This window comes from Carcharhinus amblyrhynchos, chromosome 4 (genome assembly GCF_965287045.1).
Source record: "Carcharhinus amblyrhynchos chromosome 4, sCarAmb.v2.hapA, whole genome shotgun sequence".
NCBI classification, from domain to species: domain Eukaryota; kingdom Metazoa; phylum Chordata; class Chondrichthyes; order Carcharhiniformes; family Carcharhinidae; genus Carcharhinus; species Carcharhinus amblyrhynchos.
Genome location: NC_137327.1, coordinates 113,687,214 through 113,714,870, shown reverse-complemented (window position 1 = coordinate 113,714,870; position 27,657 = coordinate 113,687,214).

Sequence of the window (27,657 nt, the reverse complement as noted above, 5' to 3'; positions counted from 1 at the left end):
GTTTGCTGTGTGATTTATGTTCTATAAACTGCTGTGTGATCTACTATTTATAATCTGGCACTTAGAACATTAGCACAATCAAATATCAAATATGAAATGTCGCCAGTTACTGATGATGACAGTTTATCAAACCATAATGTCTATTGTAATGTCAGATGGTCAAGAAAATGGTCCTTATGGGGAGGAGAGGGGCAGGTCCCATGGGGGCTGTCAGTACCATAGTTACCCAAGAGTTTTTAATTGTTGGGTAACTAATACTATAGGACAGCAGGAACCTTCTGAGGTTTCCACTTTATTTGTACTTTGGGATGGCTCTGACTGCAGGGCAGTTGTTCAACAACAGTTTGAACACCCTGGTCAGTTGCTGGGCAATCTTTATTTGGAACCCCTGACAGGGAGAAGCTGGGCAGAGCTGTGGTTTCTTCAGCACGTCTTTGAGTTACCCCCAGATATGATGCCTGGAAGCTTGGGAGTCACAAGTCTGTAAAATTAACCTCTTACATCATTTAGCCCTCCTTTATTGATTGATGCAGGTTTCTGAACTGCATGTACTTTGTGATAAGTGAGACCCACTTCTACTCTAAGCATGAAAGCATGCGAATGGTCACACACTGTGACATCTGGCCATATGCGCAACTTTGAACGTAAAAGGTAACTGCACCTGCAAGTAACGGCATGCTAACAAATGAAAAATAATGTATTTCACATCTGTGTACCTGCATGAGGGCTCATATTTTACGGAGAATTAACCACTTTTGCCATGGCTGACATAACTTGCTCTACGAGGTCCATGAGTCATTTGACTGTTTGCTGTGTGATTTATGTTCTATAAACTGCTGTGTGATCTACTATTTATAATCTGGCACTTAGAACATTAGCACAATCAAATATCAAATATGAAATGTCGCCAGTTACTGATGATGACAGTTTATCAAACCATAATGTCTATTGTAATGCTTCAAAAGGTCATGGCTTTTCTGAAAAGAGCAAATTTTATTGTGTACAATATCTATGCGTACAAAGTTAATATCAGCATCCCAAAGTATGTTACCATGACGCATGGTGTTATATCATCTATTTCTATCTTTAACAGACTGTGGTCTAGAAATTGGTCCACTTCGTGACACTTACTTAGCAGGCCAAGATGCCAAAATGGTATGCAGAAAACACAAACACATGTCCAACTGGAACTGCTGCTTACCATATTAGATAAAAACAAGCAAGAGCCATATTGTTGATGTGCAAATAAGGGTTGTAATGCCTGCTTCAGGTCTCCGCTGCAACACTAGTTTATCCCAAGACAACCAGTGACCCAGATTGCGCCCCTGCCCAGTATTCCAAATTTCTAAGACTGTGTATTGAGATTAAGTTTGGGCAGACTTTGGCTTGGTGCTTGGTGTTGTGATTGTGGCACTCACCTAAAATCCATGCCAACAGGCTTAAGCCATCTTGAGGACTGACACCTCATTTACATTAAACTAATGAGCTGCAAGTGCTGTTCTGGATCTCCAGGCAGCTCGCCAGTTGAAAAAGGTTGAAGGAGGTCATTGGAAGGAAGAGGCGGAGATGTTATTTTGTGATATAATTTGTAAGGAGATAGGAACTAAGTGTAATGGAAATATATCTCCTGGGGTGCATTTTCTCTGCCACAGTTTAGTCACGTAGTCAGTTATTATGTACCAATCTATCAGTCTACCAACCACAAGGACAGCTAAAAGAAATACATTCAATGAAACTCCAGAATTTTAGTCTGAAGTCTTATAATTTCCAACTTATAGGAGCCAAAGGACATCACATAGTGGCAGCGGGGTGTCCATGAGTCAAAACCCGGCATTTCAAATTAATTTAGTGGTGAATTTGATTGAAAAATCAACCCAAATTAATTCCAGAGAGTGGGGGGTGTGGCGGGAACTGAGTGAGTTATGTGAAAATGAAATGGACACCACAGCAATAAATTTATTTGATAGCCAGGAGCTGAGTGAAGATGACAGTAAAAATCTTGAAAATCTTTTTGAAAAATTCAGCACATATTTCCAACCAAAATCAAACAACTGGATCCACTGATGTGAATTTCAAGGCCAGAGGCAGGAATCTGGTGAGCCTGTTTACAAAGACAAGATTGAAAAATTCAGCCAGAAAATAAATGTAAATTTAAGGGCACAAATGAAAGACTGCTAGATCATCTTACTTGAGGTTCTGCACATCTTGAACTGCACAAAGAATTGATTCAAAAGGACAAGCTCGCAATATCACAGCCTATAGGTGCTGCCAAAGTACACAAAGCCACCAACAGACTGACCACCCAAATGGCTAGCTTTCAGTCAAGTCATGAGGAAGGCTGCAGGGTTGATGCAGTGAACCAGTAACAAAAGAGTGAACACCAGAAAAAGAGAAAGATGTGCGAGAGGTATGGGCGAGTTCACAGATAGAATGAAATATTCTCCTGCATATGGATCGAACTGCAGAATTTGTAGAAAGCCAAATCACTGGGGAAAAGATGTGAAGTGCAAAGCAAGAAGTTAGTAAAAGGGTTATCAGAGGCAGAAGAACAGAGCAAATGAGAAGTAAAAGAACCAAAATATTTATACCCTGGGCAATGACAATGAGTTTGAAGACACAATAGACATTGGAAGTATACAGCTGTATGAAATGGCTGGTTCCCATATTAAATAAATTCATGCAACCACTCCAATCAGAAGAGACTGAGAAATAAGTCCACAACAATCAATCTGAAATTAATACCAGAGAGCAGAGCAACATCATGCCACACAGACTGTACCAGAAGGTCTTTTCTGAAAATTTGGAAGTAAATGGATACCAAGAAGAGATGGTCTAAAACTGAGCAACATCATGCTAACGGCATATGGGGGAACTGAGACTAAACAGCGAGAAACAACCCACATCAGAAGGCCACACAAAGAAAAGGATGTTAACTACATGTTTACGTCACTGAAACAGATGGTCCTGCTATTCTGGGGTTGAGAGGTTGTGAAGATCTGCAGTTTGTCTTGAACAACAGTGAGATGAAGGAGTGACACTAGTTGAAGGTAGTACACTCATAGAAAAGCCCCCTCCAGTAAGAAGCAAGGGAGATCTGGCATAAATGTAGCCTGAGCATTTCGACAGAGTAATTGGATATTTTGAAGATTTTGAGTTCCGCGTCACTATTGACCCAATGGGTGATTCATCCCCTACATAAATTTTCAATGGAACTGAAAGGAAAGCTTAAATTAAAGTTCCAAGGGATAGAATCAAAGAACAAGATTGCTAAAATCTACAGAATGGGTCAATGCCGTTGTGGTGGGAGGGAAGTCAAACAGATGGGTAAAAATTGTTTGGTCCCTAAAGTTCTTAATCAGGTAGTGACCAGGAATCACCACTGTACCCCAACACTGGAAGAGATTACGCCTGCACTGACAGGGTCGAAAAGTTTTCAGCAAGCTTGAAGTCAGAGGTGGCTACTGGAACATGAAACTTGACGAGGAATCTCCGCTGATGATAACATTCATCATGCCTATTCGCCTGTAAAAGTTCCTGCCTTTTGGACTTAAAGTGAGCCATGATGTGTTCCAGCAGAAAATAGATGAGGTAGAGCAAGGAACAGTCGGGAAAACTAATGAAGAAGATATATAACAAGGGGAGATGTCAGTGAGTGGAGTTTTCAGACACTGGGTGGAACTTTCCCATCCCGTCCACCACAGGAATCGTAGTGGGCGTGATAGGACCATTCAATGTCCATTGGGTGGATTTTCCGGTATTGGGCCGAGTGCAAACGGAAAATCCTGTCCACAGAATCAGGCTGGACCATGTAAATTTCGAGGTGGTTGTTGGCGGGGTGGCTGGGGGGGGTGGGGGGCGGGGAGGTGGTGCGCGGCGGCATAAGGTCAAACATGGCTGCTTCAGTAAATAGAAAGTCCATTTAGACCGCCGACTAACAAAATAAACCCATTCATGGTTACTGCTAGTGCTTTGAGACTTCAGTTTTACTTATTCTTGAACAGCCTTTGAATTTATCAATTCTGTTGCTTATAACGAAGTCTGCAAGACTATCAACCTCGCATGGGGTTGGAATCGTTTCTGTGCAATTTACTAATACCAGCTCTTAAGATTTTCCTGTGCTTGTATCATTAAACTTTGCAGAGATGTAGATCACAACAGAGGTAGTTGCAGTCCTCGAACTTAGTTTAAGTCCTTGAAAATGTCACTCAACCTCTTAGCCATGATCTTAGTAAAGAGGTGGAGCAATAAGGGACCGATAGTAATTGGGTGCCACTTGTCAATGTTCTTAAGGCGCTCTTGATCCTCACACTTGGGGATCAAAACGGTTTGACTTTGTTTCATACAGTCAGGGAACATCCTTGACGTCAACCAGAGAGTGAAGATAAGAAGTTAAAATGCTGAAACCCCAGGACCAGAATCAAACCTGTCCGAAATCCGTCACTTCCAGTTTTAACTGAGGCTGGGCAACAAATCTGATCTCTGGAAGTAGGTCAATTGCTGAAATCTTTTAAGAAGGCTGTATGTTTCACAGGCAGCATGGTGGCACAGTGGTTAGCACTGCTGCCTCACAGTGTCAGCGATCTGGGTTCAATTCCGGCCTCAGATCACTGTCTGTGTGGAGTTTGCACATTTCCCTGAGTCTGTGTGGGTTTCCTCTGTGTGCTCCTATTTCCTCCCACAGTCCAAGGATGCGTTGGTTAGGTGTATTGGCCATGCTAAATTGCCCCTTAATGTCAGTGGGACTAGCTAGGGTAAACACATGGGGTTGTGGGGTTAAGGCTTGGCTGGGATCGTGGTTGGTGCAGATTTGATGGACTCAATGAGCTTCTTCTGCACTGTATGTTTCTATGCTTCCCTTTAACAGCCTTTACATTTTTAACTATGGCTGAATTCCACCAATTTTGGGGAACTCCAGCAGGTAAAAGGGGGTAAGGAAGGTTGGCTCTATCAGGGAAGTGCTTTCTCTGAACTGTTCGTGGGTGGAATGCTTCCTCCAGGCCCAGAAGGTGATTTGTATGTTGCAAAAGATGTGACCGCGTGTTAAACACTTGATACGTTGACAGGAAACCAAATTTGGACCATGTGGGTCCAGGCAACAAATTCATTAATCACTCAGCAACCAACAAACACGAAATAGCAAGGTGGGCCCTGAACTAAGTGTTCCTAAAAGGAGTATACACTGTAGTTGTACATAAGATTTTTTTTAATACCTTAAAAAACTATTCCACGCTGACTGGAAGTACCCTTTTGTTTTGGAGGTGTTAGAGCAAGTTCCTCCATTAATCAGGGAGTGTTACTGCATTCTCTCCTTGGGACATAGAGGAACTGTCAATACGAAGATAGGGTTGAGGTGGACAGTGCATGCAGTGTCTCTGAGCCTGCAACACAACAAGAGAATCGAGCAGAGGTGCCACAGAGGGCAGGCTTTGTGAGATATTCACTGTCAATTTTGATTTCAACTCTTTCAACGCTCCTTGACAGTGACAGGAGGCTGTCTGGTGGGCTTGCCAGTGCATGCCCATTAACGCTCTCCTATATACACACCATCGAGGTCCTCATCAGACTTTGCCAGTATCCATCTGTAACCTCACCCTTTGTTAATGTGGCAAATCTGGTTGCAGGTCACTTGATGCCCAGTGACTATTCAGACTGCTGACTAACAGAATAAGCCAGTTCATGAACGCTGCTGGTGCTTTGATACAATCTTTGAGACAATGTTAATCCTTGAAAATGGGTGGGTTTTACTTAGGTGGGAAGTTAAAACGATACAAATCTGGAACGTGAATCAAGCCTGCTCTGAACCTGCCACTTCCTGTTTTAAATGAAGGGGCTCACTTTCTCACTTTCTTTCTTTTTTTCTCACTTTCTTTCTTTCTCTTTCACTTTGTTTCTCTCTTTCTCACTCACTCACTCACTCACTCACTCACTCACTCACTTTCTCTTCCTAGCTGCTGTAACTGGCCAGGAGACGGTTCTTGTTTGTCGGAAAGCAGGAAATCAGAAGGGGAAGATTGGCATGAAGAAAGTGGGCGTTGGAAAGTATGGGATCCATGCTGCAGCTCGCTCCTTCTTCCTGGAAGTGAAATGAATGTGGACTGGGAGTTGAGAAAAAGCAGAAGGCAGGAGCATAAGGTCATGCTCAAGATTCTCAGCAAAGCCCAATCACACACACTCTCTCATTGCAATCCCCATGATTCTGAGAACTGTCTCCTCTACAGAATTCAGGAGATACAGGCAACCTTGTCCCCTTCTGCTCTGTTCTGCCGATTCTGTTCTGTCCCATCAATTATGTGTCACTTTGTCCATAAGAGAAAGGGCAGAATGTCAGTGATTGTGTAATGCTATGTTTGGATAATTTCCTACCATAGCTGAATAGCTGAAGGCAACGAGAGGTAGTGCATGAGGCTGGCAATATTGCTAGATATGTGATGCTGAGACCTAGGAGTATCTAAATGCTAGGTGTGAGCCCTGTGTGTTAGAGACCGCTACTGGGTGAGTGATGAGGGTAGAGCAGCATAAGAGGTTGGCAGTGTGGTAGGTAGGGCATGTCATATGAAGATGCTTTCACTGACCTTGACCATCCACTTGAGATCATTAGATTTTGTGTGGTGCCACTGCCAAGTCCTCAGTGCATAGAAGTTAACATTCCTGGCTACCTACTTCTACTCCTTCCTTGAGGAACTCCTGAAACCCCCTGGAACCATGGCATCTCTCCTGCCCAGTTTCACCACTAATGTCTCCAGCATCTCATCCGTCAACCTAGTGTTAATTTTTCTGTCATTAAATTACGTCAATACTACTCTGTGCAGTTTCCCTTTAAGAGAGACAGCCTGCCTTTAAGAAGGGCAGGCAGACTGAACCATATGCCATTCAGCCCCTTGCTGAGCACAAAGGCAGCCAGCAGCGTCCAGGAGGAAGAAGCACAGGATTCACATGGCCAATCCTGCAGATGACGTCCATGTGCATTCAGTGTATGTGTTGCCCACCAGAATTGGAACCAAAACAAAAAAATAGCGAATGCTGGAAAAACTCAGCAGGACTGGCAGCATCTTCAGGGAGGGAGAAAAAGTGTTTAGGTTTTAAGTCAACAGCAGGTTATGAATTTCAACATTCACCCTCCACCCCCGCAACCACCCCACCCAAAAACTGGAGCATGTAAATTTCTAGTCCACTATATCTTAAAAAAATAAGTTGAAGAGTATTGCCAATAGTGGTTCCCTAGGATGGAATGAATTCAAAAGACATGCAAAAGACACAACAGATAGAGGAAATCAAAATTATCTACATCAAAGTTTCTTTGTAAAAGGTTGAAGGGCAATTACAGCATTAAAATACATCACAATAAAATTAATCCATGCTTAATTACAATGACTTTTTTTTGGCACCTGCTGTCTTAGATGGTTATACTACAATATATAAAAAGAGTGTGCTTTGAAACTTTTGACTCCTTCCTGCCCAGCCAACGTGAGACAGACACCAACACATCCCTACTTTGAAAGAGCTAAATCAAACACAGAATTCCAATGCGCAAAAACCCCTTTCCCATTAACTAAGTAAATTACATATTAAGAACATAAGAACGTAAGAAATAGGAGCAGGAGTAGGCCATCTAGCCCTTCGAGCCTGCCCCGCCATTCAATAAGATCATGGCTGATCTGAAGTGGATCAGTTCCACTTTCCAGCTTTCTTTCCATAACCCTTAATTCCCTTGTCTGTCAAAAACCTATCTACCCATGACTTAAATATATTTAGCGAGGTAGCCTCCACCACTTCAATGGGCAGAGAATTCCAAAGACTCACCACCCTTTGAGTGAAGAAGTTCCTCCTCAACTCCGAACTAAACTGCTCCCCCCTTATCTTGAGGCTGTGCCCTCTAGTCCTGCTATCCTTTCTAAGCGGGAAGAATCTCTCTACCTCTACCCTATCCATCCCCTTCATTATCTTATACGTCTCTGTAAGATCCCCCCTCATCCTTCTAAACTCCAACGAGTACAGACCCAGTCTATGTAGCCTCTCTTCATAGTCCAACCCCCTTATCTCCGGTATCAGCCTAGTGAACCTTCTTTGCACTCCCTCCAAGGCCAATATATCCTTGCGCAAGTGTGGCGACCAAAACTGCACACAGTACTCCAGCTGCGGCCTCACCAGTACCCTGTACAGTTGCAGCAAGACCTCCCTACTTTTATATTCAATCCCCCTCGCTATAAAGGCCAGCATCCCATTCACCTTCTTGATCACCTGCTGCACCTGCACCTGCAGACTGGGTTTTTGCGACTCGTGCACAAGGACCCCCAGGTCCCTCTGCACCGTAGCATGCTGCAGCTTTTCGTCCTTTAAATAGTAATCCCTCCTACTATTATTTCTGCCAAAGTGGATAACCTCACACTTGCTAACATTATACGCCATCTGCCAGGTCCTCGCCCACTCGCTCAGCCTATCCAGATCCCTCTGCAGACTTTCCACACCCTCCACGCAATTTGGTTTACCACTCATCTTTGTGTCATCAGCAAATTTCGTCACCCTACACTCAGCCCCCTCCTCCAGATCATCTATATATCGTCTAGATCATCAACTAAGTAAATTACATATTAGGAGGTAGGATTTCAATAGGTTAGATTGGAAAAATGGCCATGACTTTATATCACAGTTACTGTAATACTCATAGGGGCTAAATTATCTTTGCAGTGCTGAGCAAACACAATAAGGGCACTTCTGAAGAGATTGTGAGGCCCAGAATTCTATTGAAGCAAACAGACTTTATCTCCACACAAATTATCAAATAGAACTGGTCACTTCTACAGTAGTCCAAGATTCAGCCATGAATGAATCAAATCATTCAAGAATCTGTAAAGGGTATTTGGCCTGCCTCGTTCACTTGGTTATCCTTATCCGTTAATTGTACTTGTATTCTTGTGATGTCAAACCCACATCTTTTTACTGATTATTCCTCGTGTTTTTACTCTCGGGAACCTGAGGTACGTTTGTGCTCAGGCCAGCAAACTCTTCCCATTTCAAACTGGTGGTGACGGCATCAAGTACCCACAGGTCAAACGTAGCACAATCTCCAGGAACATTGCAATGTTAGCCACAGAACTAGGCCGTGTAGCCCTTAGGCCTAGTCCACTATTTAATTATATCATGGCCAGTTCTATTTGTTTCTTTTATTCATATTTATTGTATGCTGACGCAGAATAAATCTCCTAGTACTCTTGAGAAATATTCTTTGAAATTTCTAGAAATGTCCCAATGAGGTAAACTGGCTGACATCATGCTTATCCCAAGGAATATACCCTCCTGACCTCCCAAAGCCTGTCCACCACCTACAAGATATAAGTGACGGAATAGTCTCCAATTGCAGTTCCAACAAGATTCAGGATCTGTTTGAGATAGCTTCCAGAACAACATAACCCGCTTAATTGCCACATACTCTATCTTAAGTATTCATTTCCTCCCCACTGGGAGGACCTCACCAAAACTTGACAATATCTCCCCAAAGCACAATCTCCATCATCTTGAATGCTGTGCATAGCAGATACATGGGAACATCACCATTTCTGAGGGGCCCTCTAAAGCAAAGCCCTGCACTGAGTTGCTGCTGGGAAACCCCATGTTCTCTGGTGTGGACTGCAGTCTCTGCCAGATTTCCTAATGCAGCAAGCATTTCAAATGTGCATACCCATCAGTGTAGGTTGCCCCATTGAATTGAGCATCTGAGTCCACTACAGCAGATCTTGTCCCCCAGTGAACTGATTCTTTGTTCTTTGTTCCCTGCTTCAGTCACTCAAGCTCTTATAAAATGCAGATTCTGCCTCTATACTCTATACTATTCTCAATCCTTTATATGTTGTGGCACATCTTTATGTTATATAATAAAATATTAGGCACATCTCCTATTTTCCCTGTCTTTTTCCCTTACTGGGAACTTCATTTTTCACCTCTCCCTGTCTCTCACTTGTTTTTTTTCACCTGCCTCATCTCGCTGCTGTTTTTTCTAACTCGCCCTGTCCTCTCTGCTGTTTTCCCTAACTCCTCTTGTCCTCTCTCCTGACTTTTTTTTAACCTCACCTGGTCCTCTCTCCTGTTTTTTCTACCTCTCCTGTCTCTCTGCTGTTTTTTAACCTCTCCCTGTCTCTCACCTGTATTTTTTCACCTGCCCCGTCTCACTGCTGTCTTTTTCTACCTCTCCCTCTCTCTCTCTCCTTTTTCTTTTAATCTCTCCGTCTCTCTCTCCTTTTTCTTTTAACCTCTCCCTGTCTCTCTCTCTTGTTTTTCTCGCCTCTCCCTGTCTCTCTCTCTTGTTTTTTTCACCTCTCCCTGTCTCTCTCTCTTGTTTTTTTTCACCTCTCCCTGTCTCTCTCTCTTGTTTTTTTCACCTCTCCCTGTCTCTCTCTCCTGTTTTTTATACCGCTCCCTGTCCTTTCTGCTGTTCTATTTTACCTCTCCCTGTCTCTCTCTCCTGCGTTTTTTAACCTCTCCATGTCCTTCCTGCTTTTTTTTTAACCTCTTCCTATCTCTCTCACATCTCCCAGGGACTTTGTGCTTTTTTTGATCTTTTACTTCTCGTGTGGGCACATGGGATCTTTGTCTTCAGCTCCAAGTCCTAGTTGGTCATTCACATTGACCTGTCAACATAAAAGGTCTAAGTCAGGCATGTGCGTCTCTTTCCCAGCTTGTGCACATGCTGGAGGCACAAGATTCATCAGGATTTGGAAATGCTGATGACAGAGCTGAAGACGAAGGTTGGTTTCAGTTTAATGACAGGAACTTTGAATCATTTTGAATCTTTGTTTGTGACACACATGGAGGATCTAAACGGCACAACAGTGCACTGGACACACCGATTAGGAACCACTGGCCTAAATTACACAAAGCATCATAGAATCATAGAACCATAGAATCCCACAGTGCAGAAAGAGGCCATTCAGCCCATTGAGTCTGCAACAACCACAATCCCACCCAGGACCTATCCCCATATCCCTAAATATTTACCGACTAATCCCTCTAACCTATGCATCCCAGGACACTAAGGGGCAATTTAGAATAGCCAATCAACCTAGCCCGCACATCTTTGGACATCAGCATCTCAGCTGGTGACTGCGAGTGTGAAAACTAGCCCTGGTGCTGTGTCTCCTCTCCTGGTTATCTCCAGTGCCTGGGAGGTTACAATTCTTTACTTTTAGAACACTCAAAAATAAGGTGGTGATGAAATAACGAGTAAGAATCGCGTGCTTACACTATCAGCAGATTGTAAGTCAGAAGTGGGTGGAAGCTGAAATGGATTAATGAGAGTTAGATATGAAAATACCATCACCTTTGCTGGTTTCCAGCCTGATGCTAGCCAGAGTCTCAGCATTTCAATTATATACAGCATCACCTTCTCAATCAGGGTGGGGATGCCTGAACTCATGCCTGAACTCTTTGGTTGTTTTACTGACCCCTATTGTGCACCACCCAGTCTTGCAACAGAGAGGAAAGTCTGTCAGTGAGTGTGGAGCAGGATGTGGCAGTCATGGTTGATTAGCAGGCGTTGTGTGAAAGTTTGAGATGTGGGTTTGAGGCTTGGAGAAGTGTTCAGAGTGTTGCGATAAGTGGAGAGGGTGGGGAAGCTTGTAAATGCAAGGTTTGCATCCTAACTGATAATAGAGATAATAGAGATTATTGCTGGAGAGAAATGTGGAACATTGCATAAGGTTGAATATAGCTTTTGCAGCTGAATTCACAGAATTTGACAACTAATGTGGTCATTGAATTTCTTCCTGTATGCATCTAGCTCCTACGAGCTTGACTTCTGGCACTGACCTCCATGGTTATCTGTGCCCACTGACTTCTGAGCATGTGCCTGAGGGACCTTCCAGCCAAGGACATCTCTCATACTTTCTACCTCCACCACTAGTGCCTCTACTATAGTGCCAGGATTGCTTGGAGCCTGTTCTCTCCCATATTGTGCCACTCTTCAATATTTATTCATTTGTGGTAATGGGCATCATTAGCTGGCCAGCATTTATTGCCCATCCCAAGTTGCCTAAGGGCAGTTGAGAATCAGCCACATTGCTGTGGTTCTGGAGTCACATGGTAGCCAGACCAGGGTAAGGACGGCAGATTTCCTTCCCTAAAGGATATTAATGAACCAGTTGGGTTTTTCCATCAATCGACAATGGTTTCATAGTCGTCAGCAGATTCCTAATTCCAGGTTATTATTGAATTCAAATTCCACCATCTGCCATGGTGGGATTTGAACCAGGGTCCCCAGAATATTAGCTGAGTTACTGGATTAATAGTTTAGTGATAATACCAACAGGCCATCGCCTTTTTCTCAGGTCGGTCACTTCCTGCACAACTGCAGTACCTGCACTAGCCTCACCTTTAGGAGCTGCATTCTGGCTTGAAGTGGTGCTACCCACTCAGAATATTAGGCCCTGGCTGATGCATCCAGCCAGTTAGGAGTATGGTTATCACCGACAATGTGCTAGATTCATTGAAATGAGCAGGCAGCTTGCATTGCAATCAATGGGCGTAGATTAATGGCACATCGTAACCTCCCACCTGTTTTCAGGACTGTTGTCGAGTTTGCCCCTAGTCATGTCTTTGGTTTGATAGATTAGTGTTTGGTTTCCAAGTAACCAATGTATAGAACTGTGCGCTCAGCTGGGTAACAGATACTAGAAAATACATCCACTAAAATCCAGGAACTTAGTGTTTTACAAACAAAATGTCAAATAGTGCAATTGTAGGAAAACTGGGAAGAAAAACAAAATAAGTTGAAAATGCACTATAGGTCGGGCACTATCTGAGGAGAAAACAGGGTCAGTCAGTCAATATTTGAGGTCTGAAGACAGTTCTGTTTTTAAACTGCTGTTCATCTGTTTTATTTTCCAGTCCTAAGATAGGCTCGTCAGATCTGAAATATTGGCTGACTATTCTATTTCTCTGTCTGATCTGACAATCTACTTTATTGCCTACTTTGTCTTATTGACCTCTACTCCACAAGCAGAGGCTGGATGGGTCAAATGGCCTTCTTCTCTGCTGTATCATTCAATGTCACCCTGTTGTAGAAAGGATATTATTAAATTAGGGAGAGTGCAGGAAAGATTTACTAGGATGCTATCGGGACTTAATGGTTTGAGTTATAAGGAGAGCTGGATAGACTGGGATTTTCTTCTCTGGAGCGCAGGAGGCTTAAGGGTGATTTTATAAAGGTCTATAAAATAATGAGGGGCATAAATCAACTACGTAGTCAATATCTTTTCCCAAAGGTAGGGGAGTCTAAAACTAGAGGGCACAGTTTTAAGGTGAGAGGGGACATATACAAAAGGGTCCAGAGGGGCAATTTTTTCACACAGAGGATGGTGAGTGTCTGGAACAAGCTGCCAGAGGTAGTAGTAAAGGCGGGTACAATTTTGTCTTTTAAAAAGTGTTTAGACAGTTACATGAGTAAGATGGCTACCGAGGGATATGGGTCAAACCAAGGCAATTGGGAACAATATAGTCATTAAAAAAAGGGCAGCATGGACAAGTTGGGCCGAAGGGCCTGTATCCATGCTGTGAACCTCTCTGACTCTATGACTATAACTAATGATCCTATGAGGAACCTCTACATGTGACTTATAAAAACTATGGAAGAAATATCAAAATATAATTATTTATCCCGACTTAATCAATGGAAATCCTAATCTAAGTAAAAGATTGTCTGACAACCTTGTAATGGCACTGACAGAAACCAAATACGATGCTAATAAACATCCATTCAGTAGTGAACACACACAGTCCCTTCGTTTGCTCACAAGATTCTAAGTAGAAAATAATTCAGAAATTATTAATTTCCCCAGTTTATTTAAAAGACCATCCAACAAGCAGTCATCTGGAATTTTCTATACTTTTAACAATTAACAAGTTAAATGAAGCTATTGGTATGATGTGGTTTGAAAGCTTTACAGATTGCAGTTGTTGCTCATTACTCTTCAGTACTTTACACTGACTAAGTCACAATTACTGGTATAATTGAAATAGCTGTAACGGAACAATAGAAATACTTGCTTTTTTCATTTTTTTGAATCATTAAATCCTACAATACAGAACGAGGCTACTCAGGCCATCGAGTCTGCACCAACCACAATCCCATCCAGGCTCTATGAGGAACCTCCATATGTGGCTTGTAAGTACTGTGGAATAAATATTAAAATATGACCGTTTATCCTGATTTAATCATTGGAAATCCTAATCTGAGTAAAAGTTTGTCTGACAATCTTGTAACAGCACTGACAGAAATCAAATACGGTGTTAATAAACATCCATTCTGTAGTGGACACCATAACCCCACTTACCCTAACTAGACCCTCTGACACTAAGGGGCAATTTAGTATGGCCAATTTATGATTGATGGACTTTAACATAAAATGCAGAGAGCAGTAGACCTTTTCATTTTTATTGTGTAAATTAAGGAGACCTGTATTTTGCAATGTATTGTGATTATTTGGATAGTGAAATGTCCATAATTATTAAATCCTTTTTAAAAAATCATTTAGTTTTCATTTTAGTGATTTTCTACAACAATATTATAAATTATAATCACTTGCTTTATTTGTAACATCATCACAATTTGGATCCTGCCACCATGATGATTTTTTTCACATTATCATTCTATCTATTAATCTCTGTCAGGAAATAGCCACAAACCCTGCAAACCAACATGAAATATATGTTTCCTGTCCAGCAAACTAAGCTGAACAAATTCACACCAGCCTGAAAATACAAAAGCTGCACTTTCCAGGCCAGCACAATGACGATAAATCCCTGGGTTTACAAACATCATTCACTGGCAGCGTGCCATTTAAAGGGCAGCAACCAGTGTACTGATGCTGTACTTAAGGGCTTGCTGCAGCTTAAAGAGCCATTCCAGCTCGAATCATTGTACATGTTGTCACATTAGCTCCACTCCCACCCCATGTTCATGGCAAGTAGATGTTAACTTTGCTTATCAGCCTCTGGGGCTGTATTTAATGGGGCCTGTTTGAGTAAGAAATGAGGCGATTAGGGGACTTAATTATGTGGGAAGGAACCAAGATCCTTGTCTCCCAATGTTGGGTTAATTGAGAGAAATTCAGTCAGTGGCAGAGCAGGTGTAGTATCATAGAATCTCGACGGTGCAGAAAGATGCAATCTGGCTCATCAAGCTTGTGCCTACAACAATTCACCACGGTTTGTACCCTGTAACTGCACGTATTTACCCTGCTAGTCTCCCCAACACAAAAGGACAATTTATTAGGCCAATCCACCTAACCTGCATATCTTTGGACTGTGGGAGGAAACCAGAGCACCTGGAGGAAACCCATGCAAACGCAGGAAGAACATGCAAACTCCTTTTGCTACCCCTCATCTTAAGACTACCTCTTGTCTTAGAATACCCCACCAGTGGAAGCATCTGCTCCACTCTATTTTATCCATACCTTTTAGCATCTTGAATGTCTTGAATATTTAAACTTAACTTGATTTAATTTAAGTCACAAGTAGGCTTATATTCACATAGTAATGAAGTTACTGTGAAAATCCCCCAGTTGCCACACTCTAGCGCCTGTTCAGATACTGACGGATAATTTAACCTGCGTGACTTTGGACTGCGGGAGGAAATTGGAGCACCCAGAAAAAACCCCACGCAGACACAGGGAGAACTTGCAAACTCCACACACACACACACACACACACAGTTTGTGCCTTTTTCCAGTCCTGCCAACAGACTGGTAGGAATGACAAATGAGGAAAGACTGGATGGACTGGGCTTGTCTCGCTGCATAACTCACCTGCTCTTCTTCAGTATAGCACCATGAGATCTTTTAGATACTCATGAGGGCAGACGGGGCCTCAGCTCAACAAGTAATCTGAAACGCAGCACCGCTGACAGTGCAGCACTGCCTCAGTACAACATCAGATTGTCAGCCTCCACCTACAAGTCCTGCAGTGGGATTTGAGCTTGGAACCTTGCGACTCAGCAGCAAGAGGGCGACAAGGTGAACCACAGCCTTTAGTCGGTATCATTCATTCCCAGAAGGCAACATGGTGCCCTTTACACTTGGAAATGCTTCTTCCCTCATAGCTTTACCTTCAGTCACCCAAACTGGAATGAAACTGTTTGTCTTACATCTGAAAAAAAGACCTGTCACATGAGCTGCCATAGGAACATAAGAACTAAGAACAGGAGTAAGCCATCTGGCCCCTCGAGCCTACTCTGCCATTGAATAAGATATTTTCGTGGACTCAGCTCCACTTACCCACTCGTCATAACCATTAATTCCTTTGCTATTCAAACATATATCTATCCTTGCCTCAAAAACATTCAACAAGGTAGCCTCAACTGCTTCTTTGGGCAGGGAATTCCACAGCCCTTTGGGTGAAGAAGTTCCTGCTCAATCCAGTCTTAAGTCTGCTCCCCTTTATTTTGCGATCATGCCCCCTTGTTCTAATTTCACCCGCCAGTTGAAACAACCTCCCTGCTTCTATTTTATCTATGTTTCATATGTCTCCTTGTATCTTTCTATAAGATTCCGCCTCATTCTTCTAAATTCCAATGAGTATAACCCCAGTCTACTCAGTCTCTCCTCACAAGCCAACCCTCTCAACTCCCCAGAGTCAACCTCTGCACCCCCTCCAAAGCCAGTATATCCTTTCTCAAGTTAAGGAGACCAATTCTGTACACAATACTCTAGGTATAGTCTCATCAGCACCTTATACAGCTGCAACATAACCTGCCTGTTTTTAAACTCTATCCCTCTAACTATGAAGGACAAAATTCCATTTGCGTTCTTAATTACCTGCTGCACCTGCAAACCAACTTTTTGCAATTGCACAAGGGCACCCAGGTCCCTCTGCACACTAGTATGCTGCTTTTTTTACCATTTAAATAATAGTTAATTTTGCTGTTATTTCTACCAATATAGATGACCTCACATTTACCAACATTGTACTCTATCTGCGAGATCCTTGCCCACTCATTTAAACCATTCATATCCCTCTGTAGATTTTCAGTGTCCTCTGCACACATTGCTCTACAACTCATTTTAGTGTCATCTGCAAACTTTGATACATTACATTTGGTCCCCAACTCCAAATCATCTATGTAACCTTGCAATCATGGTCCCTGAGACACACCACTAATCATTGATCGCCAACCAGAAGACCAATATTCCATCTATACTAATACATTACCCATAACACTATGCACCTTTATCTTACGCAGCAGCCTTTTGTGTGGCACCTTGCTGTATGCCTTCTGGAAATCCAGATACATCACATCCACCAGTTCCCCATTGTCCACCACATGCATAAGGTCCTCAAATAATTCCAGTAACTTAGTGAAACATGACCTGCCTTTCATAAACCCATGCTGCATCAACCTAATGGGACAACTTCTTCCTTGGTGATAGATTCAGGCATTTTCCCCATACAGAAGTTAAGCTAACTGGCTTGTAATTACCCGCCTTTTGCCTTCCTCCTTTTTTGAACAGGGATGTTACATTTGTTGTTTTCCACTTTGCCAGAACAGCCCCAGAGTCCAGTGACTTTTGATAAACTACAACATATGTTACTTCCCCCTGCCATTTCTTTTAGTTTCCTAGGATGCATTCCATCAGGGCTAGGAGACTTGTCTATCTCGAGCCCCATTGGCTTGCCCAGCACTACCACCTTAGCAATAATGATCATTTCTAGCCATAGCCTACAGGTCATCAATTTTTGGCATGTTATTTATGTCCTTCACTGTGAAGGCCGACATAATATACCTGTCCAATTCCTCGGCCATTCCTCTTTTCCTATTATTAAATCTCTCTTTTCATCCTCCAGAGGACCAATGTTTACCTTAGCCACTCTTTTTTGTTTTATATATTTATAGAAGATTTTGCTATCTGGTTTTATATTCTGAGCTGGTTTACTCTCATTATCTATCTTACTTTTCTTTATAGCTTTTTCGTGGCTTTCTGTTGACCTTTAGAGATTTCCCAATCTTCTAGTTTCCCACTGATCTTTGCCACTTTGTATGCATTTTCTTTCAATTTGACATCTTCCTTTGTTTCCTTAGATATCCTTGGCTGAATATCGTTTTTCCTGTAGTCCTTCCTTTTCACTGTTATATACTTTTGCTGAGCACTGTGAAAAATTGCTTTAAATGTTCTTCACTGTTCCTCAGTTGTCCCACCATAATGTTTTTTTCACAGTCCATCTTAGCCAACTCCTCATCCCATTGTAGTTTCTTTGTTTAAGCACAAGATACTGGTATTAGATTTTACCTTCTCACCCTCCCATCTATATTTTAAATTCAACCATACTGTTCTCTATGAATGGTATGCTTTGTCTATATAGTGCGCAAGAAACAATACCTTTCACTGTATGCTAATATGTGTGACAATAATAAATCAATCAAAAAGAATCAATCAATCAACTGTGATCAGTCCTTCCGAAAGGATCCCTAACTATGAGAGCATTAGTTATTTCTGGCTCATTACATAGGGCCAGACCTAGGATAGCTTGCTCCCCTGTAGGTTCCATTACATACTGACACCTGTGTTTTACTGCACATGATGGTCTCAGTATTTGCATACATTTCCAAGGACAAGATCAGGAAGAGAGCATTTCCCAGTTGCAAGTGTGTGATGGTGCTCTGCTTCTCTCTTATCCAATATTAATGCATCCAGCATTATCTGTCAGTAAATTGTATCATGGTCCTTTCATTTCATTCTTTGCACTGAAAATAATTTCAGCACTGTGCCTCACAGCAACCCATCCCAACTTCCCATCCTTTTGGATGTGCCAGAATAGGAGGAGCAGGAAGCAGCAATGAAACAGCCCTGCTGCACCCAGACCTGTCAATATTTCACAAAGGATGCTGTCACTCACTGCCCAACACAACAGCTCAGCAACAGCCAACCCGGAGAATTAAAGAATAAGATAGTCTTTGAAGATCAATGAAAGTGGGTGTTAATGTGTCTTTAAGGTGCAAAAAGGGTTTGCTTTGCTCTCTTATTCCATCATTTGTTCCTTATTGATAATTTCAAGTAGGAATTGATGGACTGAGTATCAGAAAAACCCAACATAATTGATTGTTGGCATTCATCGGATTAATTAAAGATGAGGCAACTAAATTTTTACAATGGCCTTACTGGTGTCAGTAAGACAACTTATTTACTAAATTTAAACTATTCACAAGGATAAGAACTTAATTAAAATCTCCCCTGCATGTATAACATTATGTATTCATGTGAATTATGTATTACATAATTCACATGAAAAAATAAATGAAGTTTTTTACCATAAAATTTATGTGTGCACTTCTTTTTAGGGTTTGATTAAATAGAGATTTTGCTGCCATAACTGCCTTCTAAAATAAGAAATTACAAAGTCTTTACCATTAGTTGAATGACACTTATTCTATTTGCATCCGATTTTAAGCTACACAAAACATATTCAGTTATAATTGGGCCTCCCTGAGGCTCCTGTACAAGGTTTTAACTTTGGATGTCCAAAAGAAGATTGATGATAGGATAAAGGAAAAAGTGGATTTTCTGGATCCAAAAAGCATATTCTGAGTTCTTATGGATCTTTGATAGAAGTCGTGAATTTATAAGCAGACTCAGGGATAGATGTGCTTGTATGTTTGGTTGGGTCCGGTTAAATTGTATTAGGTTTCGCAGTAACTCTGGCTGGTTTCGGTTGCAGGTGAGGTGGGTTGGACTGAAATAGCCTGAGAACAAAGAGTCTAGCTCATAACAGAGGACAGATTGAAGCCTCTTCAAGGAAACTGGAATCTAGATAAACAGAGCTTGGAGGTGATCATGGGAGTGAGAAGAAAAAGCAAAAGAGAAATTAATTTAGGTTAATGCCCCTGTTGAAAGTACAGAGAAAGGAATTTGAACTGAATGTGTGAAGCATTTGTAGGATAATAGGAATCTCCAGTCTTGTGTGGTGCTACTGTTTCTTTAAGAAATGTATTTTTAACCATGTTCTCTGCAGTTTGTAAGCAGGCCCTTTTTTTGCTATTGGCCCTGATCTGTCTGAGCCAATGTCCTTTTATTGTTAATAAAGTCATATAATGAGCCTTTTGTTTATTTTTAACCTGGGCCTAATGCAATCTCCTGGAGTTTTACGGCCCTTTTAGAATTGTTGGGGGAAGAATGATTGACAGGTCAGGTGGGAGAGTTTTTTTTCCACAGGAAAAGCCCAAGAGTTACATTCAGTTTGGCAGAAGCTGTTTGGACTCCAGTCTGTTCGTTCCCCTCTCTCAGATATTGGCAATTCTGTTGGCTGCTAGCTACTTAGAAGCTGTTTGGACTGCAGACTGGAAGCTACCTTGCTATGAGTGGTATGCTAGCAAGCTAAAGGCAAGCAGTGGCTCTATCTCTACCTTGATGTATGCTGGAAGCGCTAGGGCTAGGAAGTCAGAGTTTCAATTCTTCATTCAAAGGACTGATTCACAGCAGGTGTTGCAAAACTCCAAGATCCACCATTACATGAGCATACTTACTTCCTGTGCTAAGCCTCGAACAGGGATATATTTTTGTTGGGATGTTTGTGCTGGAACAATATTTTTTACTGTTAAGGTATATACAATATCATAATTATTCTTTTTTCACTTGTAATTGGTAAAAGTTATTGCTAATTATCTTACTATGTGTTAACTGTACTCTCGTTTGATAAATGCTCTCTGGTAGGTCACTTGAATCATACCTGGAGTGAAGCATCTTATGTTTACCTGTGCCACATTTAAAGTGCAAAACTTATAGGCCAGAAGTTCACCGTCCTGCCTGCCATGGGAATCGGAGCGTGCCAGGCGTGGACTATGGAAAAGTCTGTTCACCTCAGGTGGGATTTTACGGTTTTGAGACAAGCAAGGCCATAAAATCCCACCCATGGTCTAGGCTGACTTCATAAAACACCCTGGAGTTTCTGACCTGGATAACACTTAGGTGTTTATTGTATCTTTTCCATTTAATTGTTGTGTGTGTAGTGTTCTTTTTTTTATCTCTATGTGTGTGTAGAAATCCAATTATTGGTTGAATACACAAGTCATGAGGCAAATGTTCAGCTTGCAGTTGGCCATTTTGTACCTGAAAAATGAACAGCCCACAAGTGAACATCAGGAGTGGGACAGGGAAGTTTACATCACTCCTCATTTGAAAGCTGTAAGTGGGGATAAATGATCCTGTTTAAGGCAGCTATGTTGTTGGACCGCGCCCCAATTCAAATTCAACCTGCACGCCACTGCACCAGGCATCAACTATTCTGAGTTAATGGAACCACAGCAAGAATTCTCAGCAGAACACAAAATCAAAGGAATGTTTGATTCTTATTTTTGAGAGTCCAGTAAAAGCAGGATTTGCACCTGATTTCTCCCGGTCGTGCACTGTAACCTCTCAGAAATGGACAGACATGGATGCCATTGTTTTAGGGTCATTTTTGTGTTGAGGTTATGGACTACAGTGAATGAGAAGCAGACCATTCGATCCCATGATCCTGTTCCAGAAATGATTAGATCTAACTTGGGGATTGAACCCATAATTTCACAGCAACTTCATTGCAGTGTTAATGTAAGCCTTACTTGTGACTAATAAATAAATTTTACTTCAATTCTGTGAGTAAGGGTCTTAAGCTCTACCAGCTGAGCTAGCTGAGAGTACACCCTGAGTTGAGAGTGAGAAATTCAAAGGGAACACTGTATTTAAGTGCAGTTTGCAGTAGAACAATTCATTAAAATTACACCTAATTCAGAGAACGGTTGTGGTATCTCGTGCTCATATTCAGCTAATTGAGCATTTCAAAGTCCTCCTTGGCTTTACCTCAATGGATAGAAGAACACAGTACATAAAATTATTTGCATTGTGTGCAATGCTGGAAATAGAACCCAGGTAAGCTGGCCCTCAGGCAGCATGCTCCTGCCAATGGAAAGCACCATGGTGTACTGCAGGCAACACTATCGCACTGTTATTCCAATTCAGCCAACAACAGTCAGAGCTCTGGGCATCGGACCAGTTCTGCTGCACCCTCATTACTCCCAAGAAGACCAATCCTAATTGCAAATGTTATTCTGTTGGCACAAGTAAATGTGATAACTAATCTCAATATGGGGTAAATGTGTTACTTGTTGTGTTAACTAACACATTCAGTAATTCAATGAGCCAACCTTTGCTATGAGCTATATCCCTGCAGGGTCAACATAAATGAAAACTGAACCAAAACATCAAATCTCTGTGACTGAAATTTGTAGACATGCCTTAACTGATTACCTGCACCTTTATAACCTATCTATCCAGTCATTAATTCATTTAATGTGACTAGATCTCCCATGCCATTGCTCATGAGCATTCTGGGAACTGGACCAGTGTGTGACAGCTGAGGAGAGAATGCAACATGGTACTGCTCTAGCCACAGGCTCATAACACTCAGTCATTGAAATCAATCTGCCTGCTATTGCTTCTCGAAGGGACAGCCACTCGCTGGGGCATATCGCTGCTTGGGAGTAAATCCCAATCCCCATTTATCAATAGGGAACTAATCCACTTTAAAAACAAAAGTAAGTAAAATTTGAGTTGTGCAATTTAATGATGGGATATTTGGTTTGTATATAAATTATAAGCTACACAAAACAAATATTGACATAACAATGTCAGTCAGAACCAAACACTGAAAACAATAGGATTCTTGAAAGATCACTGGTTCACAACGTAATGCAAGCCTCTATATTTCATGTACAATCTTCTTGCTTAAGTACAACACCCCTGGTAGCCTGCACAATCATTCCTCTTCACTTCTATCCCACTTCTAAAAAGACTGGCAATAAATTATTGAAAGCCACCTTAGGCACAAGTATTGCTGCAAATTTTAATGAAGTAACATTGTCCTGACTTTCTATTGCTGAGTTCTCTGGATGCTTCAGTTTATGGGAATTGGCAAAGGGATAAGGACACTCTTGTGGGATATTGGAAGTTAGTGAGTTCTCACCATCACCACCATATCATTTCATGTTTCTGTAGATTTGCTATCTGGTGTCTCTGATTGGTTCACAGCAAACTTGATGTCAGGTCTTCTCCACTGAAAGTTCAGCAGGAAAACGGAATTCAAACATCAACAACACAGAAATTACTGCAGTGGTTCCTACCCTGCCCGCTAGACTTTCGGCAGGGAATCCAATTAACTACTTTGGACACTTCTTCCAAATAATTTGAAATATTTTGCATTGTCATGTTTATTGATTGATAATTCTTACAGCAAGGCTTTGTTTAAATGTCATATTAATCATTTTGATCTCTTAAAAAGGCCTGGGCAAATAGGCTCTAACTTATCAAACAATAACGCAGAGATACCTTCTCTGCTCATATTAAATGCCTGCACCCACAGTGTTCAGAATCTAATTACTATAAGCTGCACATTCTGGGAATTGTTGGTGTGCTCTATGGCAACCTCACATCATTTCTAGATTGAGAAGGTCAGAATAATGCTTTTCTTTATATTGCTCTTATTAAGCAATGTGAACAGAATGCTGCAATTTTGCACTATCTTTTTTAGATTGTAAGCAGGACAGGATTTATTTTTCTTCTTTGTGGTCTCCTCAAAGTGCCAAGAAACTATGCTTGTTGGATTGTTCTTTCAAAACCTTTTACATCTGGTGCAGTGGGTTCACCTATCACCAGCTTTGAGTGTGCTGGGTGGGGGGGAATAAATAAGGAGTTAGTCTGCTCAAGTTTCAGGCAAATTGATCAGCTATTAAGCAAACTCTAATTTCAAATTAAAAGCTAGGAGATTCAGGAGCATAATCAGGACACAGAGGGATTCTCCTTGCTGGCTAGTACCCCCCCTCCCATTACCACCCCTGCCCCCAGTGGGAACTACGCCGGTTGAAGAATTGGGTATGGCAAAAAAATGGATTTTGCGCCGAGCGCCAAACCCATTGCGATGCTTCCATCCAGCCATGCTGACCTCGATCAGATTCCCACCCAGAATTGTTGGGAACCTGATAATTAGTCAAAAAGCCTATGTGAGATGTAATTAGCAGCTTGAAGCCCTATTCAAGGCCCTCCCACTATTCACTCATCTCCCCAGTGGGATTTTCACTGGGCAGGTTTTGGTACAGATCCTGCCAAGCATGTACCAAGCATTTTGATCGTCATGCATCAGACAACAGGCATCATGGTCGGTGCAGGCTTGGGGGGAGCGGTGCCAAAGATCCTGTTCCTGCGCTGCACTCTTCTTTGTTCTTTGAACTGTGATGGGATGAGTGTTCGGGCAAGTTCTAGAGATGTAGCGAGAGCTTTATGATAAAAGTGGGTGTGAAGGACCATGTTTGGGGAGAATTAAATGGAATATAGAAGAGAACAAGGTAGGAATAAGGGAAAAAAGATTATCACATTGTGGCAGGAAGGGACAGAGAAAAGTAAGAGTGTACAAGCAGAAAATGATAGTGATTAAATAGTGTACCTGAATGTAGCATTTGTAACAAAACAGCTGAGTTGACAGCACAAATAGACATAAATATATACGATCTGATAGCCATTACAGAGGCATGGCTACAAGATGAAAAAGACTGGGAACTGAATATTCAAGGGTACATGACAATTCGGAAGACAGGAAGCCAGGAAAAGATAGAAGGATAGCTCTGTTAATTAAGGGTGACTTGGATGAAGGGACTGAATATATGGTTACTTAACTTGCTATTGGCACAAAGATAGATAGAAAGGAAGTTGTGAAGAGGACATAAGGGGTAGGATTTTCTGGCCATTCCCAATGGTGGGATCTTCTGGACCATCTGATGGTGATCTGCTGCCAGGGGTCTCCTGGCAAGGGAGGGTGCAAACAATGAGAAAGCCCATGGCTAGCGGTGGGACCAGAAGATTCTGCCACCAGCCAATGGTGGACCACTTCTGCCAGCGCAAAATATGCGACAGGATGCAAAGAAATCCCATCCGAGAGGTGGGATTTTATGGCCTCACTCGAACAAGACCAGAAATTCCTGCCCAAGGTCAATGGGCATTTCTGCTATCCACCCCATGCCGTGGCAGGTGAGGTGGTAGAGTTCCAGCGAAGGAGTCCACAAAGGGGAATGAATGGGTTATAATAAGGGCAAGAATTTGGCAGGTGGAGTATAATGTGGGAAAATGTGAACTTGTCCATTTTGACAGGGAGAATAGAAAAGCAATATACTGCATGAAGCTAGTGATTAGGAAGGCAAATGGAATTTATTGTTTATTGCAAGGGGAAGGGAATATGTAAGGTTGTTTTGCTACAATTGTTCAGGGCATTGGTGAGACCACATTTGCAGTTTTGTACACAATTTTGGTCTCCACATTTAAAAAAGGATATAAATGCACGCTACTGATATCTGAGATGGGATGGAATTATCTTATGAGGAAAGGTTCAATAGGCTGGGCCTGTATCCATTGGCATTTAGAAGAATGAGAAGATCTTAATGAAGCATAGGTGACGGGACCCAACAGGATGAATGCTGAAAGATTGGGAGAATGTAGAACACTGGGCCCTTTTAAGGTGAAGATGAGGTCTTTTTTCTGATGGTTGTGAGCCTTTGGAACTCTTCATCCTGTGGAGTGGCGGAGTTTTGGTCTTTAATATTTTTAAGGCAGAGGTGGTTAGGTTTTTGATTAACAGCAGATTGAAGGATAATTGGGACAAAGTGGAACGTGGTGTTGAAGCTGTAATCAGATCAGCCATGACTGTATTAAATGGTGGACATCCTCGAGGGGCTGAATAGCCTTATCTTACCCCTGTTCCTAATATGTTTGTATGTTAATCAATTGCATGCTAACCAATAGCGAGTTCCCTCCGGGTGCTCTGGTTTCCTCCCAAAATCCAAAAGACGTGCTAGTTAAGTGAATTGGCCATGCTAAATTCTCCCTCAGTGTACCCGAATGGATACTGGAGTGTAGCGACTAAGGGATTTTCACAGTAACTTCATTGCGGTGTTAATATAAGCCTACTTGTGACACCAATAAATAAATTTTAATAATTTATTTTGCAAAGTCCAGAATAGTTGCACCTAAATAGCTCCTAAGATGAAAAATGCTCTCTAATGCTTCAGAAGTGTATGGTGGCATGGTGGTTAGCACTGCTGCTTCATGGCGCCAGAGACCCAGGTTCAATTCCTGGCTTGGGTCACTATCTGTGTGGAGTTTGTATGTTCTCTCTGTGTCTGCGTGGGTTTCCTATGGGTGCTCTGGTTTTCTCCTACAGCCTGAAAGATATGCTGGTTAGATGCATTGACTTGAACAGGTGCCAGACTGTAGTGTCTAGGGGAATTTCACAGTAACTTCATTGCAGCGTTAATATGACTAATAAATTAACTTAACTTTAACTATTCACTTTATTTGACATGAGCTAAGTGACTGGAAAAACACTGACAAAATATAACTGCCATATTTGTATGTTAAGTTGTTCAAAAGCGTGGGATGTTGCTCAAGGAGCTCAGTGGGAGGTTAATAGAGGGGCAGGCGAATGAGATGCAGTCCTGAGATGAAAGATAATGCATGTGGCTGTTTAACTAGTAAAGCAGATTACACAATCAGGAGCCTAATAGATATATAAAATAAATCAATGCAGTCACCCAATGTTTGAGGAAGCTCTGTGTTCCCACTATAGCAAAATTTGTGAGGGCTCCTTAATATCAGAGCACCAGCTGTATTGTTTTAGATTTTCACACCTTTGGCCGCAAAGAAATGCTGAGCTTGGAAACAAGTATATTAAAGGGAAAATAATCAGTTTCAGATATTTCTGCTATCATTATTTATTCCAGAGTTATTCTTCTCTTTCTTTCTGTTGCATTTATAAGTTATTAATCCAAGGCCGTTTCTTCCCCCCCAAAACCCCTCCACCTCCGTTGCTGCACACTGACACTTTCTGTTCCATCCCATCAGCCTTTGCTCCTGTCTCTGTGGTCTCTTTGTAGCTACGGCCCCTCAGTCTATACCTTAGTGGGTGGGGAGGAGGGGAAAAAGGGGGTTGGCAGTGGAAATGCAAGCTAAAATAAATGAAATCATTCTAAAGAAACAGAGTTAAAATAGAGCAACCTTAAATTGGATTGAACTTCAAAAATATTTGCTGAAGGAAAGGTGACTTAAAAAAAAACAAAGATGGTGGTGATGGTGAAGCTAATATCAACGGTGCATCTTTTAAATTAAAAATTAGCATAAGACACAATGGGCCTGATTTTACCATCAGGTTGTGCCCGTTTTCGGGCATGAAAACTTGGTAAGGTTGGGTGTGAGGTAAGTAGCATGATCTACACTCGCCTCTGCGTCGGTTCCCCCTTTGCATGCATTTAAATTGACTCAATAGGCTGCATGCCCAATCTTACTGGCACTTCACCCTTTACCACTGCATTCGCCCATCCAGATTCAACGAGAAATGGACATGCTGTACAAAAGTCCAATTCGGGTGCTCCAGCTAGGGTGAAGGTAAGTGCCGAGTGTCCAATGAAGGGAATGTATGAAGGGAATAGATAAGATAGAAGCTGGGAAGTTGTTTCAATTGTGAATGGAACGACTACTGGGGGACATGGCCTCAAAATAAGGGGAAGCTGATTTAGGATTGACTTGAGGAAGAACTTCTTCACACAAAGGGTTGTGGATCTGTGGAATTCTTCACCCAGTGAAGCAATTGAGGTTACCTCATTGA